The sequence below is a fragment of the Podarcis erhardii genome (genome assembly GCF_964252035.2).
Source record: "Podarcis erhardii genome assembly, chromosome: 1".
Taxonomy (NCBI): domain Eukaryota; kingdom Metazoa; phylum Chordata; class Lepidosauria; order Squamata; family Lacertidae; genus Podarcis; species Podarcis erhardii.
This window is the reverse complement of record NC_138497.1, coordinates 69,271,574-69,286,345: the sequence shown is the minus strand read 5'-3', so window position 1 is coordinate 69,286,345 and position 14,772 is coordinate 69,271,574. Positions and strand designations below refer to the sequence as shown.

The 14,772-nt window shown below is 41.1% G+C and overlaps 1 long non-coding RNA gene across 1 annotated transcript in view; it reads left to right on the top strand.

Moving 5' to 3' along the window:
• The first annotated feature begins 54 nt into the window (after positions 1-54).
• Positions 55-14,772, top strand: part of LOC309330936 — a 58,272-nt gene continuing 43,554 nt past the window's right edge. Inside the window, exon 1 of the long non-coding RNA XR_014151648.1 lies at positions 55-4,675. This is a non-coding gene — a long non-coding RNA (uncharacterized lncRNA). The remainder of the gene's footprint in view (positions 4,676-14,772) is intronic.

Here is a 14,772-nt window from a genome sequence, read left to right as displayed (position 1 = left end):
ACAATTGCTTGGGGGCAGTTGGGGACAAGCTATGGGAGGAGCAGGAAATGGCTCAGGTCCAAATCCATCCTGGTGCCCAAGATGCCCCCAAAGCAGCGAGAGATTTAGACCAGCCCAGGAGTTGGCCTAGATCTCTCACTTCTCACTTCCTCCCAATCAGTGCCAGCCAAAGACATTTCAGAAACTGAGGTGAACCACAAATTGGTGTCCCCTCCCCTCCCACTAGGGAAGAAGGGTTGAGTGAAGATCTACATCAGGAACAAGGGGGGGGGGGGAATATATATCAATATCAGGAGTGGGAGGAGATCAGCAGCACCTCCTATTCACCAAGAGGCCACTGTAGAGGCTGCATGGGGGGGGGGGGCTGCCGAAGAGGCGGCAGATCCTGCCTCCAAGATCCTGGCACCACGGCAGCAATAGCAGGCAATGCATTCCTTGGAGGCTGGATCTGCTGCCCCTATGGATCCTACTGCCTTATAAATGGGTCACTGTGGAGCTATTCTTTAAAAACCTATCAGGCACATCTCATGCCAGTACTAGGTGATCATGAATTGAGTTGCAGTCATTCAGACTAGCTCCCAATCTAATATCAATATAAATGTTTGTGAAGAGACCTGTCAATTCTGCCAGTCTTAGCCAAATCATGTCCCCATAATTTTTTAAAAATAGACTGGGCTCCATTCTATAAATGCTAATGATGTAACCAGGCATGTCCAAAGTCCGCTTTGGGGGCCTAATTCAGCCCCGCCCCGCCCCCCGCCCCGCTTTATCTGGCTCCTGCGGCAGTTTATTTATTGGGGTCAAATCCTAAAAAACGCTCAACATCTTTGGTCGGCCCTCACACATGTTCACTTCATCAAATCTGGCCCTCTTTGAAGAAAGTTTGGGCACCCCAACACATCTACCATCTTTAAAGTACCACAAGTCTCTTTGTAGCTTTTGAAACAGCCCTTGTTTTCAAAAGCAGTTTTCCATGTTGCCTGAGGGGATTGTTCAGGTGACAGCAAGATTGTGAAAGTCTTATTATTTGTGGTAGTTAGGATTCACCCCGCAGCTCAACAGGGCATGAAGGTGGCGGTTTCCCCTTTGCAAAGCTTGCACTGGTTGGCGGTCCAAGCGCTGTAAAAGATGTTACCTGAGATTGTCGGAGTGCCCCAATCTATCAGATCACGACTGTGAATAAGAGGGATTTGCACATAGGCTCAAAAATTAGGAGGTGTGACTGTTGACAAACATAACAGGCAAGGCACTTGTTGCAATATGACATTTATGGGTGCCAGCAAGTCTAAATGTACTGCAGTGTTATGCTTCATTGGGATGCTGCTGCTTACGCATCTTTGCATCAGAAGAAATGCAGGCAGCTCAAAATTAACTGAAAGGCACAAAACACAAAGTTCTAAATGGCTGAATCCCAGGCAAAAATTCTAGCTCTGTTCCCAGCCTGGTGCATTCTAGATTCTGACTGGCACAGCTGGGAATTACAGTACAAAACATTAGGAAGGGTTCAGATTGAGGAAGGCTGCTTTAAACACTTAACCTGTCTGTTCCTGAGACATATGTTCAGGACCATTGTTTCATCAGCCCTACGGTACATCCTGGCCTGTTAAGAAAACCCTCCTGCCATCTTAAAAGACTCCTCTAATGAGGCTGCTAAATCTTCAAATGGGGATTAAGAAAATCAAGCATAATGATTCACTTTATTGTTATTTATTGTGCATTTCACAACCTAGAAAATAAATTCTTCTTTCCTAAAAAGAGACTTCCTGAAGTTTTAGTGGCTGTGAATTGTAGTCTTGATCTTAAAAGGGGCCCTTTTTAAATTATGCTATATCCCACTGATTCATTGTGAGAGTTGAGCACATATTCATCTCCTTTCCCACTTACTTTGAGTAGAGTAGCAGCACTTTCTGAAGTACGGATGGCTCTGAGTTAATTTATCTCTGTTATCAGGAATGGAGCTTTTGCAGCAGCCCAATAGACTGCACTATGGAATATTATTTTCAATTGCTCTGTTTTGAAGAGGGAGAAACACTTAAAAGCACAGCTTTCTTGGCATCTCTATTACCCCGAACATCCCAGAGATTTGCTCCTTGCAACTCTCTTTTCCAATCTCTTGAATATAGTATTAAGGAGCTGGGAGCAGTGAATATCATTAATGGGTGACAAATATACCCTTAACTCCTTGTGAGTATATATGATGAGTACGCTTTGTGAGTATATATGATGAGTACCCTTTAAAAGGGACAGAGGTGTAGAGCCGATTTAGAATTTGGATGTGGGGAGCTGAATCCGCTGGTGGAGTTCCCAGAGCTATGAAACAACCGGGCCTGCTGTATCCCATTCTAATGGAACATTGTACAGAACAGCTGGGGCTGCGCATGCTGAAGCCTCTGGAAAAAGTTGAAGCATAGCTCAGTAGTAGAGTATTAGCACATGCATTGCATGCCTAACTTCCTAGGTTCAATCTCCTGCCACCTCCCATTAAAAGGATCACATGACATGCTTGAGACTCTGGAGAGCTGGAGATAGAGCAGAAAATCCTAGACGGGCAAAACAGTCTGAAGTGGGTTGGACTAGATGATCCTTTGGTTCCTTTCCAACTCTATAGTTCTATGAATTTGTGGTATAAAACCTATTCTTATGTTCTGATCAGCTTTTAGGTGAATTATGTGGAAAGACATCCAGCTTCCCCCACTCCCTTCCTCTTCTTGAATCAGAGAATTGTGTGGGATAACCAGCATGCTTACATCCAATTAACGCATGAAGGGGTTAATACCATAGAGTTAGCTGCCCTGCCAGGCTTAGCTATGTCACTTCCTCTTACTTTGGGAGGAAATAGGCAACCAAGCCTACTGTTCACCCCAGTCTACCTGATAAGCCTAACATGTGAAGAGCGGCATAGCTCTCACCAGTCTTTCTTGAGTGCCTATACTAATAATCTGTGAACTTTTACCACTGTAACTAAGCTAAGTTTTACTGGATGTGTACTTTTTCTGACTGCTGTATGGAAAAGCACACAAACAAGACCTTTGAAAAGTTGGTAAGTAAATAATTTTTTAACAAGTATGTGGTCTTTTCCTATGCTGGGGAAAGAGAAAAACTTTGGAAGGAACTTGGAAGGACACATTTTCAAGCTCTAACAGGCTATGTTTCCATGCTTTAGTTTGCTGCATATTTTGTGACTTCAAATGTGTGCTGGTGTTCTCTCACCAAAGAGTACTTGCCTCAAACTTGGATCTTGGCATATAAGGAATTATTAGAGATAGAGACAGAGATGGTAGAGATAGAGATAGAGACAGAGCCAGCAACCACCACACACAGCAGCTGCTTATGAATCCAACTAGAGACACAGGTAGAGCACTGAAAATGTGACTTAATGGCCTTCTGGTAGCATAAAAAGCAATAAAGCTCTCCTCTTCTCCCCACCCTCTTTCTTTTATTTCTCAATAAACTTTCTGCAGCCATCTTGAAGAACTCAATGCACTGCTGAAGGCTGATAGAAAGGACACTAGTTTACATGCAGTTGTAACCAAGCAACTCTAAAATAAACCTGTTATCTCATAAAGCAAAGTCTGAACCCAGGGTCTTATTTCTAAAAGTCCAAGACTTCTGAGCACACCAGCGGACAGCTAAGAAACATTTTGAAGTGGGAACGTTTGATGGTAGAGCTTAGGAAAGCTCTACCAGCAAACTAAAGGCTCACACCCCAAACAGCTCACTAATGTAGATCTAGTGGGATTTGCTCAACATGCTTTATCTCTCTGCCAAACACCCTATATTACAGCTGTAATATTTATAAGGTGAGTGAATTAAGAGTGCCAGCAATTCCAGAAAGATTTAGTGCAAAGCAGCTAGCAAACAAGCTAATACTATTCTAAGCAAATATTTATTTTGTATCAACTGAGTAGATCTCCTTGCTGCACAGTAGCAATGATTCTTTATGCCATTTTGTTGGAGTCAGGGGGACGGCAATCAAGTGTAGATCATGGTTAAGGTCTCAGATAAGTGGCCTGATTTACTGTTGGAGTGGACTTACCTATGACTCCCATGTAATTGCTTTTTTGTACGAAAGTGCCTGCAGGCTATCTTCAAGACATTTTCTTAAATAAACGATGGGTATTTCTTTTAAGCTCCTGGAATGCTTTCATTAAGCCTTGTACAGTTGTGGCCTAACAACAGTTTAAGGCAAGAAACCTGAAGAGAGAAGATGATCCCTCAAGTTGTCTGGAGGTGTTTTAAGCAGCAGTGAAGGAGGCAGTAGTTGCATGCAAAAGAACCAAAACAAAACCCCAGGTCCATGCCTTTCTTCCTACAGAAGGCTTTCCTAATTGGATATGAGCAACAGCATTTAAAATAAGTACTTAGACTGCATTTCTAACCTCACTTACTTGGGAGTAATCCACAGAGAATTCAATAGGACTTAATTTCTGACTTCCACATGGTTAGGATTGTATGGTCATCATTAGGAAAGGCTTGACCTTTTGCCCTTTGAATGACACTTAACCCCCCCCCCATTATATTCCTTATATTAGGATACTGTGGTGCACTAGATGAATGCCAACAAACCAAGAGTGAATCCTGGTAAGACACAGACTTGTGGGATGAGCAGTTGCCAGAGCCAGCATTTGGGAGTCCACCAGTTTTAAACGGGGTTATTTTCCCTCTGAAGGAACAGGTATGTGATTTGAGGGTGTGTGTGTGTGCTCCTAGATGCACCTTTGTCACTGGAAGCCCAGGTAACCTCCATGTTGGAGTCACCATTCTCAACTTACATTGGTCCACCAACTATGCCATGATTCATGCACTGGTAGCCTCAGTAATTATAATGTGCTCCACATGGGGTTTCCTTTGAGACAAGGCTGGAAGCTGCACCTGTGCAGAATGCTGAGGCCAGATTGTTGATTGGGCACATGGTTGCACACATATTACATTGTTGCTGAGGGAACTGGGACCAATTACCAGCCAGCAAAATGTGGTGGGCCAGTCCTAGTGGTTTGTCTTGATAGTGTAACCCAGCTGGTGTGTCTCCTCTGAACTGCTGACTGCTGCATAAAATTAAAGGTGTGTGTGAGAGAGAGAGAAAGGGAGGCAGAACAGTTGAGTCACCCTGAGCTCTGTTTAGTGGAGGAAAGTAACCCAAAGAAAACAAGCTTCAATCTAAATTTTCTTCACCTTTGCCTCTGCCCGGGAAGCCCTCCAGAAGTCAGGATTATGAAAGGTAAATTTGGATGGAATATTTTGGCAAGGCTGTCATGTTTCATTTGCCAAGCTTTAAATTCTGATAGTATCACAACATTGCCTGTGTAAGGAGTGAGAAGGGGTCACACACACACACACCCTGTCTACAGTTGGAAATATGCCGCTGCTGCTTCTTTTTAAATGGGTGGTTTTCCAGTACATACAAATGAAAGCTAAGGAAGGAGGCAGAGGGTGAGAGTTCTTGCTTGCAAAAGGGATTGCCATACAATGTTCTACCTCGACCAGTTTTTCATCCGTCATGGCTCTCCCATTAGCTATGAATGAGTCAAGGGCAAGATTCAAATTCAACTTTTAGTAGCTGTGCTTTGAATTATTTTAAAGTTAACATGAGTTATGAAATGTGTTTTCTGTTTGAACCATTACATGTACTATACCTTAAACTGTAGCCATGCAAGTGTTGTTTATAGAGATGGGTGAGAAATTAAGCTCAGTTCACATTTAAAGGGGAGCCTGCCTAATTCACACTAATCCTGTGCAACCACACTTCTCTAAATTTTGCAACCCAGTTCTCCAGTCAAGTAATGTGTACAAAAATGTGTATATACCAAGATAAAGTATGCATATAAACGTGTATGTATTAATAAAAATAATATGCAAAATGCATGACATTAGAGGAAATAGCTTTGCAAAACTGCATATTAGAGGAAATTGTGTATTAAAATGTGTATGTTTAGGAGAAATTAATGCTAAAATAGTTGTGATTTTTTTCATTAGGACTTTAAAAAAAAACTTGATGTGGAAATATGGAGAATTGACTGAAAAAAAATGAAAGAAGGTGGAACAGAGCAATTTGTCCATCCTTACCTGTTTTTGATTGTGGCTGGCAATAAAGTTGTTGTTCAGCATCCGTTTATGCTTGGCTTATTCTCTAAAATAAACTGATGTCTTGATGTGGTATCTTTGCATGAGCAGAGAGATTTAAATGTCAGGGCACTTCAAGTATGCAATTGCTTTTATAAATTTTGAGGTGGGTAGTGTACTTTGAAGCCTGTATGTTTGGATTAGCTCTTCAATTGTCTACAGGGACAGAAATACTGGTGTAAGGATCTAACACTTATATCTATGTGCCTGATTTTATTTTAAAAGTAAATTAAACTCAGTGATCTGACAGGAACTGCATCATGCTCACATGCTTTTGAGCAATTTATATCTAAAATGTAGGCAGAGAAACGCTCTTAACTGTATTTCACTACTGGTTACATTGAATTTTTATTTGAAATTTAACAGGAGACAGATGAAAGTTGAAAATATGGGAAGGGGGAAAGGATAACTGACAGGATTGATCAAAGGGTACAGATGCCTGATGCCTGTGTATTGGGGGCCCCTGGGAAGAAGTCATGTCTGACTGAATTGATGCCCCATGTGGCTACCCAACATAGCAGTGGGTCCCTCTTGTAGCATACAGAAAACAGAATTATACTGAAAATTACATTTAAGTCTATGCTGTGTTGGATAGTCTATACCCACCCCATTGTGAGCATGGCTTTTTGTCCCATCTATGTCTGTCTTTGTAACACCACTTTATTGAATCTCATTAAATAAGAACCAGAGGATTGACCCAAAGTCTGCTTCAGCAGCTGTTACAACAGTTTTTAACAGTCTAACCTTCTAGAGCCATTGGTGGAAACTGGTTCTTGTCATGGACAGCTGTGTGGCAAGCAGGAGTTTGATATAAGGATGCCCCAGCATAGATATTCAGTTCAGAAGAACCTAGCAAGAAAACAAGCAAGCGACTTTGTCTCTGTCTAGTCTTTGTTGCAGACAGAGTGCTAGGCAGTCAGACTGACCCCTCCCCCAGCAAGATGCAGTATGGCTGTTTGTATATCCTTAATCTCAAGGAGACAATATTACATAGATTTTAAGGTACAAAATAACTGAATAAGTTGCTGCAGTCCATAAATTCCAGCGTTATAGGAATATGAATTTGTAGTGCTCGCTTTTAATACAAGGCTGGGTTTACAGTGCATTGCAGATTTTAATCTGAGGCAGAGAAGAAGTCTTCCTTCCTTCCCTCCCTCCCCAAGTCTCCCACCAAATCAATTGCCTACCTTGCTACAACAGTAGTTGCTGTGGAGATAGTGGTGGGGAGTAATGCTCTGAGCATAGGGTGACCTGGGAAATGTAGTTTTTCCAGGGCATCTGACAGATTTGTCTTGTAATTGCTGGACCAAATCAAATTTAGGGGAGTTCACACAATCCCTAGCTGAACAGGGCAGACCTCTGTCTGCTAATTTCTAGTTCTTAGCTTGTTTTTGTGGAGCAAGTGTGTGTAACTGAACTATGTGCCATTTTCAGAAAATGAAAAACTGTTTTGAGAGAGGGAATTTGGAGAGTGAAGGAGGAGAGACTTAGTGCCACCTTCTCCCACAACTCTGAATTCTACTCAAAACAGCTTTTCATTAAAAGAAAAGGAAAGAGTGGTTTCATAACTTCATTACAACAATGTACTAAACAATCTTTCTCCAATTTTTTTCTGGATACCTTTTATTTTCTTGCATTGTGCTACAACCTTCTTCACCTGGGTCATAGTTCTAAGACACATAGAATAATATCCAACTAAGACATATTCAAAGTAGACAGGTGTATTTCATTGAGGTCTACTCTTAATATGAGAAATGTTGGATATTGCCCATTAGTTGGCCAGAAACAACTGTGGATCTGTTTAAGCCAAGAGGCCCTATTGGAACTAGATGTGCTGCTTTCATGCAATGCTTTTGTGTGATCATTTTGAGGACAGTTTCCTCATTAACCAAGAGTCTGCAAAGAACATCACAAAGCTTGCTTAGAGGGGGAAAAAGTTTGCCTTTAATACTAGAATGGAGCTCCCTGACTGCCAGAGAAGCCATCAAAACTCAGACAAATAGATTCTTCCAGTAAAATATAAATTCTGTTCACAAAGCACTGTTCCAAGAATTGTGCATTGACCTATCAGGCATGAAAAATCAAAAAATGCAATTACCACCTAAAAGCTTCAGAGAATCTTCTTAATATTTCCCAGCCTGTTGCTCCATCAGCCAGAAACAGACACATGCTTTTTCTTCTTCTCATAATGCATATCCAAGGGGAACCCACACTAAGACATCATCCATAAATTGAACTAAATTGCTGGAAATGCCACTAGCCAGCAGACAACAAGTAATAAGCACTGTTTGATGATCACATCCTATTATGGTGTCTGAAGAGCTGCTGTTCTTAGACATATCTCACTAAAGCTTAAAAGGAACATTTTTGGTTGTTGCTGGTATTTAGTAGTATTGAGGTAATAGTAGGAACTTGACCAAGTGTGTTATTTATGTTACATTTTTGGAGCAATGAAATGCCATACAACAATTCTAGGCTACATGTGGTGAAGGGATCAGGATCATGCTCATCCACCCCACTGGTGATGTTCATCTGTTGAGTGGTCATATTTGCATAGTCGGCTTTTGCACATATGTGTAGACCCCATCTGTGTCTTCTGTCCTCAAATTTAGAGTGTACAAACTGCACATTTGGGATCTATGTTTCTTGAGCTTGGCATGCATAGGCCACCATAGAATTGTAATGGTCCAATGTGGGAAGGTACAATGTAGGAAGGCACATCACTGGGGAATGGGGCAGGAGAGTGTCATTCCAATTCTCTAACCATTTGCAGCCTTGAACAACTACTTAGAGCTATAGGAAGCTATAGCAAATGGTGGGTCTAAAGCAAATGTTGCTTGTGACTGACAGCCGGAAATGAAGCTTGTTTACTCAGATATCCATTCATTTCAGTGAGACTTACTGCCTAATATGTGTACCTAATAGTACTGCTAAGCAACTTGATCCTATACTCCAAAGGACATGCAATGAGACGTGCATAAGGACATGTTCAATAGGACATGTATAAAATTTAAATTTAGCCATATGCAATGGGAAATCCCATGTAGGGTACGAGTGTACACAGGCCCCAATATTTGCTTTGTACATGTACTTTATTTTTAAAAATCAGATCTGTTCCTGACTCTTCTGTGCCACATCAATCTGTGGTTCTGGTTCCAGGCTGCTCTGACTAAAATGAAGCGCTGTTTTCCCTGTTCACTGTTATGGAGAATCTAAAAATGGCTCTTTCTCCCCTTTTGGCAAAAGCTGGTGAAATGTTTAGGCACATAAGTCGCTCCAGAGTGGACTAAGCCTGCCAGGTCCAGAGGCTTTTGTGGTGGAAGTAAAAGGGATTTGGCACCCGTAATCCTGACTGTTGGCTGTTCTGTTGTATAAGATTGCAGCCTGAGTGGAGATGTTTCTGCATCTTGACTCTAAATGCATGCAGTTAGACAAAGAAATGTCCATACTCTGCTTCCCTTACATCCACCCAGCCCAGTCACCCCAAACCAGATATCAAAGTTGCTGAATGTATTTTAGTTGCAGCTTTTCCATAAGAAATACAATTGGGCTCATTGTGAACTTAATTGTTCTCTTCAATATTCATAACTAAATAAAACTGTTATGGTTATGGAAACTCTTATATCCTGTTTCTGAAGGCAGTGCTCTGATTAAACACGCATAGGATTAGCCTGCTTGGGTAACAAATATATGTTAGAGGGTATGAAAATCCCCACAACCAACATCAATAGTTAGTAACCCATTCCAAAGTATTCAGTCTTTTTTTTTTTTTTGCAAGGCAGATAAGGTTTTCTGTTACAAATAGAATTCTGTAGGCGTTTCTGATATATGTAGTATTGATATTATTGTGTGCAAAAAGTGTATGTGTGTTAGTCAAATGAATAAGCAACCCTAGCTGATTTATATCTCTATCCCAATAAAAAAATGCTGAATTGTTAACTAGCAATGGGATTTAAGATCTGTGTTTTACTGCTAGGAGTAGAAATGACTTTTGCTAGAAAGAAATGAGTGTTGTTTATCAAAGGCAGTTCAGTATGCTGGTCCTTGTTAGTTTATCTGTACTGTCAAGATCTATGGCCCACTGTGCACCGGGGCCAGTTATAGGGTGATCTCTGGTTGCCATGGTTGCCATTTGCTGGTAAAAGGCACAGGGAATAGAAGAGCACACATATTGGGGACATCAGTGAATCCAGAGAAAAATGGAAATCAAAGTGGGAATAGCCAATGTTTGCTTACTGACCCTATGTCCCGAACAGAAATCAATCCAGGAAATACTATCAATATTCACTGTTGCTGTTGCTTCCAGTCTGCAAATGATATGTAACTTATAATACCCCTACCCTATTTGCACTGTGTTTCCTTTGCACTGAAATTAATGGAGAGGAATAATGTAATGGCAACATAATTTATGGTAATTACACGAGTTATGACATTTCACCACAGCAGACAGAGTGATGAATAACATAGTTTTGAGCAGGAGATGAGCTGCAGCAGAAAGAAGCAGTGCTGCTTGCAATGAATACAGGGCAGAACAGAAAATGATGCCTTCTTACTTTCCTAATGAACATACATTGGATCCATGCAGATTTATTGAGGCAGTGTATGAGCATCAAGAAAGCTTTGACCTCTGTGGTGGGTTAGTTCTCTCAAAGCCCAAGGTGTTGACTAGGAGATATTTAGCTCTGTGAGATTACAGAAATGCTAAATAGGATCTGGGCAATCTTATCACAAAAATAGTGTATGTGATTCATGACCACCACTGTAACTGTCTACAGCAGATCATCTAAGTTTGCAGACAACTGCTATCCATGCCTATTAATGCAGGCAGCTAGGAGTGGAACCTCCATACATAGGGGCTATGTATCTCAGATTGTCAGTAGCTGGCATTGAGAAAAGGAGAACAGCAGGAATAACTGAATCTTGCTTTTTAACATTCCTGTGACATTTGGCTGGCCCCTGGAGTCAGTATTCTAGTCTAGATAGATCTTTGGTTTGACCTAGCCAGTGCTCCCCCCCCCTAAAAAAATGTTTAGGGGTACTCTCATTTTCCTACTCATATTGAAATGCTGCCCCTCAGTGAGGCCAAACTTAGATTCACAAAATGTTTAGGGATATGTGTACCCCTGCATACCCCCAGAAAAAAGCACTGGACCTAGCTAGGCGATTCTTACATTCTCACAGGATCTTAAATTGGCTAGGCAGTTCTTGTGTGACCATAAAATATGACCTGAACCTTACTTGCAACATTGCAATTAATTTATCTCTCCCTTGAGGTGAGTTTTTCATTCTGTCATTTCAAAGTATTGGAAAACAGAGGATCTTTCCTCCCACCCTCAAAATGTCATAAGAAAATATTCCTTGCACATTTTCTGCAATGCAGCATAGGTCCATGAGAAAGCAGTAAGCCTTTCTGTCAGAGCTCGTGTGACATGCTGTACACCAGAGGAGAGGGAAGGGGAGAAGATGCAGAACGCTTCCTTCACCTGTGCCTTCCTTTCTGAAACCACTCCCCACCCCCCACCCCCCAGCTTTCTCCCCAGCTAGGCTCCAAAACCAGCAGTCAGCCTGGCCAAGAGAAACATAATTGGAGGGAGGGGAATTGAAGGGTAAACATGGCAGGGCACCACTTCCACACTCCTCTCAAATTTACATCTTCACAGAACAACTTAGGCCTCTATCATGTCTAGTTAATCAACTAAAATAACTTTACTGAGAATTTTGAAAAGATTTCTTTGAAATGGTTGTGTCTTCCTTAAGTTATGTTGCCAACCAACCAACAGCTCGAACTGGCAAAGTTCAGCAGGCAACTCTTTTCACAGAATGGAAAGTAACTGCTAGTTAATGGATTAGATCAAAACAATCCATAGGTGATTTTTGATCCAGCAGAGAATCCCACTGTGGAAGGGGTGTGTGTGATAATTTTCAGCCATCCAGGATGCTCCAGTGGGTCACCCATCTCTCTCAAGCAGATTTTTGGAGAGGCCTCCAGGAAAAACAGGGAACTGTCAAATGGAGGAATATTCAAGTCAATATCTGCAAATCAAACTGTTCTTAAAAGGACAGCTACAAATTGGCAACCTTACTAGCTGACAAATATTGTAAATAAAGTCATAAATGCATACATATTCTTAAGTCTCACAGCAACAAAATATACAGATCGATTCTCCAGCCCGGAAGAAACCACAAAAAACCTCTATGCATATGAAGGAAATAAAGCTTGTTAGTTACATAGTAATGTGAGTGATATTCATCCCCACAAGTGCTTGACTGCACATCTATTTCTGTATGTATTTACAGCCTTAATTACCACTTTCTCCCAGCATTCCTGCTCAGGCACTAGCAATGTTTACTTTGTTGTTTACACCAAGAATATATACAACCCTGCATTTGAAAATTGCCCTGCTTGTGTCCTATTAATTTTCAGGAATAAATAACTCAAAAGAAATTCATCATTAACTTAAGGGTAGAAGCACCAATATAACCAGAATGCTTTTTGTTTTTCTTTTTTAAACAGTAAATGGAAAAGGGATAGGCTATTTGTTTTGTACTGTGTCTCAGAAGAAAATAATTGGCTCATTAATCATAATATCAGCTTGGTGATTTTAGGAAGGTCAAACTCAAGACTCCATCAAGCTGTGGACATCTTTTTAAAAATGTATAAATATGGACGTAAGAGATACAGTGGTCTGAAAGTTTTGAAAAATACAGAGGTGAAAGGGTTAGGAGAAAATCGTATCTTCAGGTTTTTCCAGTGTATTTTTCTACCTCAGTGAACTTTATAAAAAGTAATGTTAACATAGAAACAAAATGTTTGTTGCCTCAGGGTTTGGCAAAGTAAATGCTTGCTGGGTTTACTTTTTTAGATCTCACTTTCTTACCGAACCCCCTCCATGAACTCTGTCATCTCATCTGACAAAATTAGTTGCTACTATTGGACCTCAATGTCATTTCTCAATCTCCATTATTTTTCTCATTTTTTGAAGCTTCTTTTATGACATTGGATTGCATCTCTTTTATTAAAGGGATCAGTCAAAGAAGTTGTGAATTTATTTCAGCCACGCTCTACCTCATTACTTTCCCTACTGAAACACTACATTTCATTTTCGTCAGCATTCACACTCTGTAGCCTGGGGACACCTATATTCCAACCAGTTCCTACCAACAGAGCACAGCAAGTCCTCTCTATAGGCTGTGTGAGAATATTTCCCAGGCTATATTTACAGAAACTTCCTATTTTGTCAGCATTCTACTACAGGTCCACTTGGCAGTTCAATGTTTCATGGAATGTTTAAGGATAGTCCATCAAATCACAGATCAGCCAATGACTAATGGGATGTGTTAGAAATACCTTGAAAAGTATTGTGATTGTGAGGAGATAGGTTATCTCCTTGATGCCTTATTTAGGGTTGGTGTAGGAGCTTGAATCTGCTAAGTCAGCCAAGGTTATGGTTATGTCATATAATGGTTATGTCATGGAATATGGGCTGGTGTGTCAGAGGGATAAAGACATTGATGTAGCTTGCATTAGAAATGCATGAGGCTAATCTGGGCTGATTCCCACTTCTCATGGTTCACTCATGGTTTCACAGGTTCAAAGCCATGGGAATGACAGTAACTTGTAATTACACACGAGAAGTGAGTGTGGACAGTTTGCCAGCCCTTTGATGTACCTGGGAATGGTCTGATCTGGAGCCATTGGTACTCCCCTAGCTGACCACAGGCATATGGCTATCTATCATATTCCCTGCAAGAAAAGTAAAAATACAGTGGTACCTCGGATTACATACACTTCAGGTTACATACGCTTTAGGTTACAGACTCCGCTAACCCAGAAATATTACCTCGGGTTAAGAACTTTGCTTCAAGATGAGAACAGAAATTGTCCGGCAGCAGCAGCAGGAGGCCCCATTAGCTAAAGTGGTGCTTCAAGTTAAGAACAGTTTCAGGTTAAAAACGGAGCTCGAAAATGAATTAACTACGTAACCAGAGGTACCACTGTATGGAAGAAAGGAGCTCTGTTGGAGGCAGACAAATGCTCCAACCCAGATAGGGCTCCCAACCCAGATCTTGAGATGGAGATAGAGAAGATCCTTCTCCAAGCGTGATTGTTCACTGCCGTGTCTAATCTCTGACAGCAGATAGATCATAAAAACGAAAACCATGTGGGAAGGGTTATGCTATAATCAGCTTAAATGCTAAGCAGTTTGCCTTATTGACTAAGTATGTACATTTTATGCATAAATAATTGCTGCATAGCTAATAAAACTTGTGATCTTCACCCAAAGGCATGCTTAGTGTCTTTGAATCCAAAAGAACAACATGTGTGTGTTACCAGCACATGGCAGCTGTGTGTCCTCTTCCAGCTGAAAGGCTATGAGGTATGAGAGAGTTCCCAAAGAAAATATTCAGGAGCAGGGGATAGTAAGTAGTAGGCCGTAAATGGGGAGTGCCAGATATCCTATAGTAGAGGGGAGATTTCCAGATGGCAAGTCACAGGTTGCTTAGAACCTAGGAGAGCGCTCATGGACTGCAGGCATCACAAAGTCTTAAGGATGTGTGCTTATTCCTGGGAGGAAAATCTCCATTCACCAGAAAAGACATATTTTTTTTAAAAAAGGGTGATATTGGCTCAGTCACACACTGCGGTGCCAC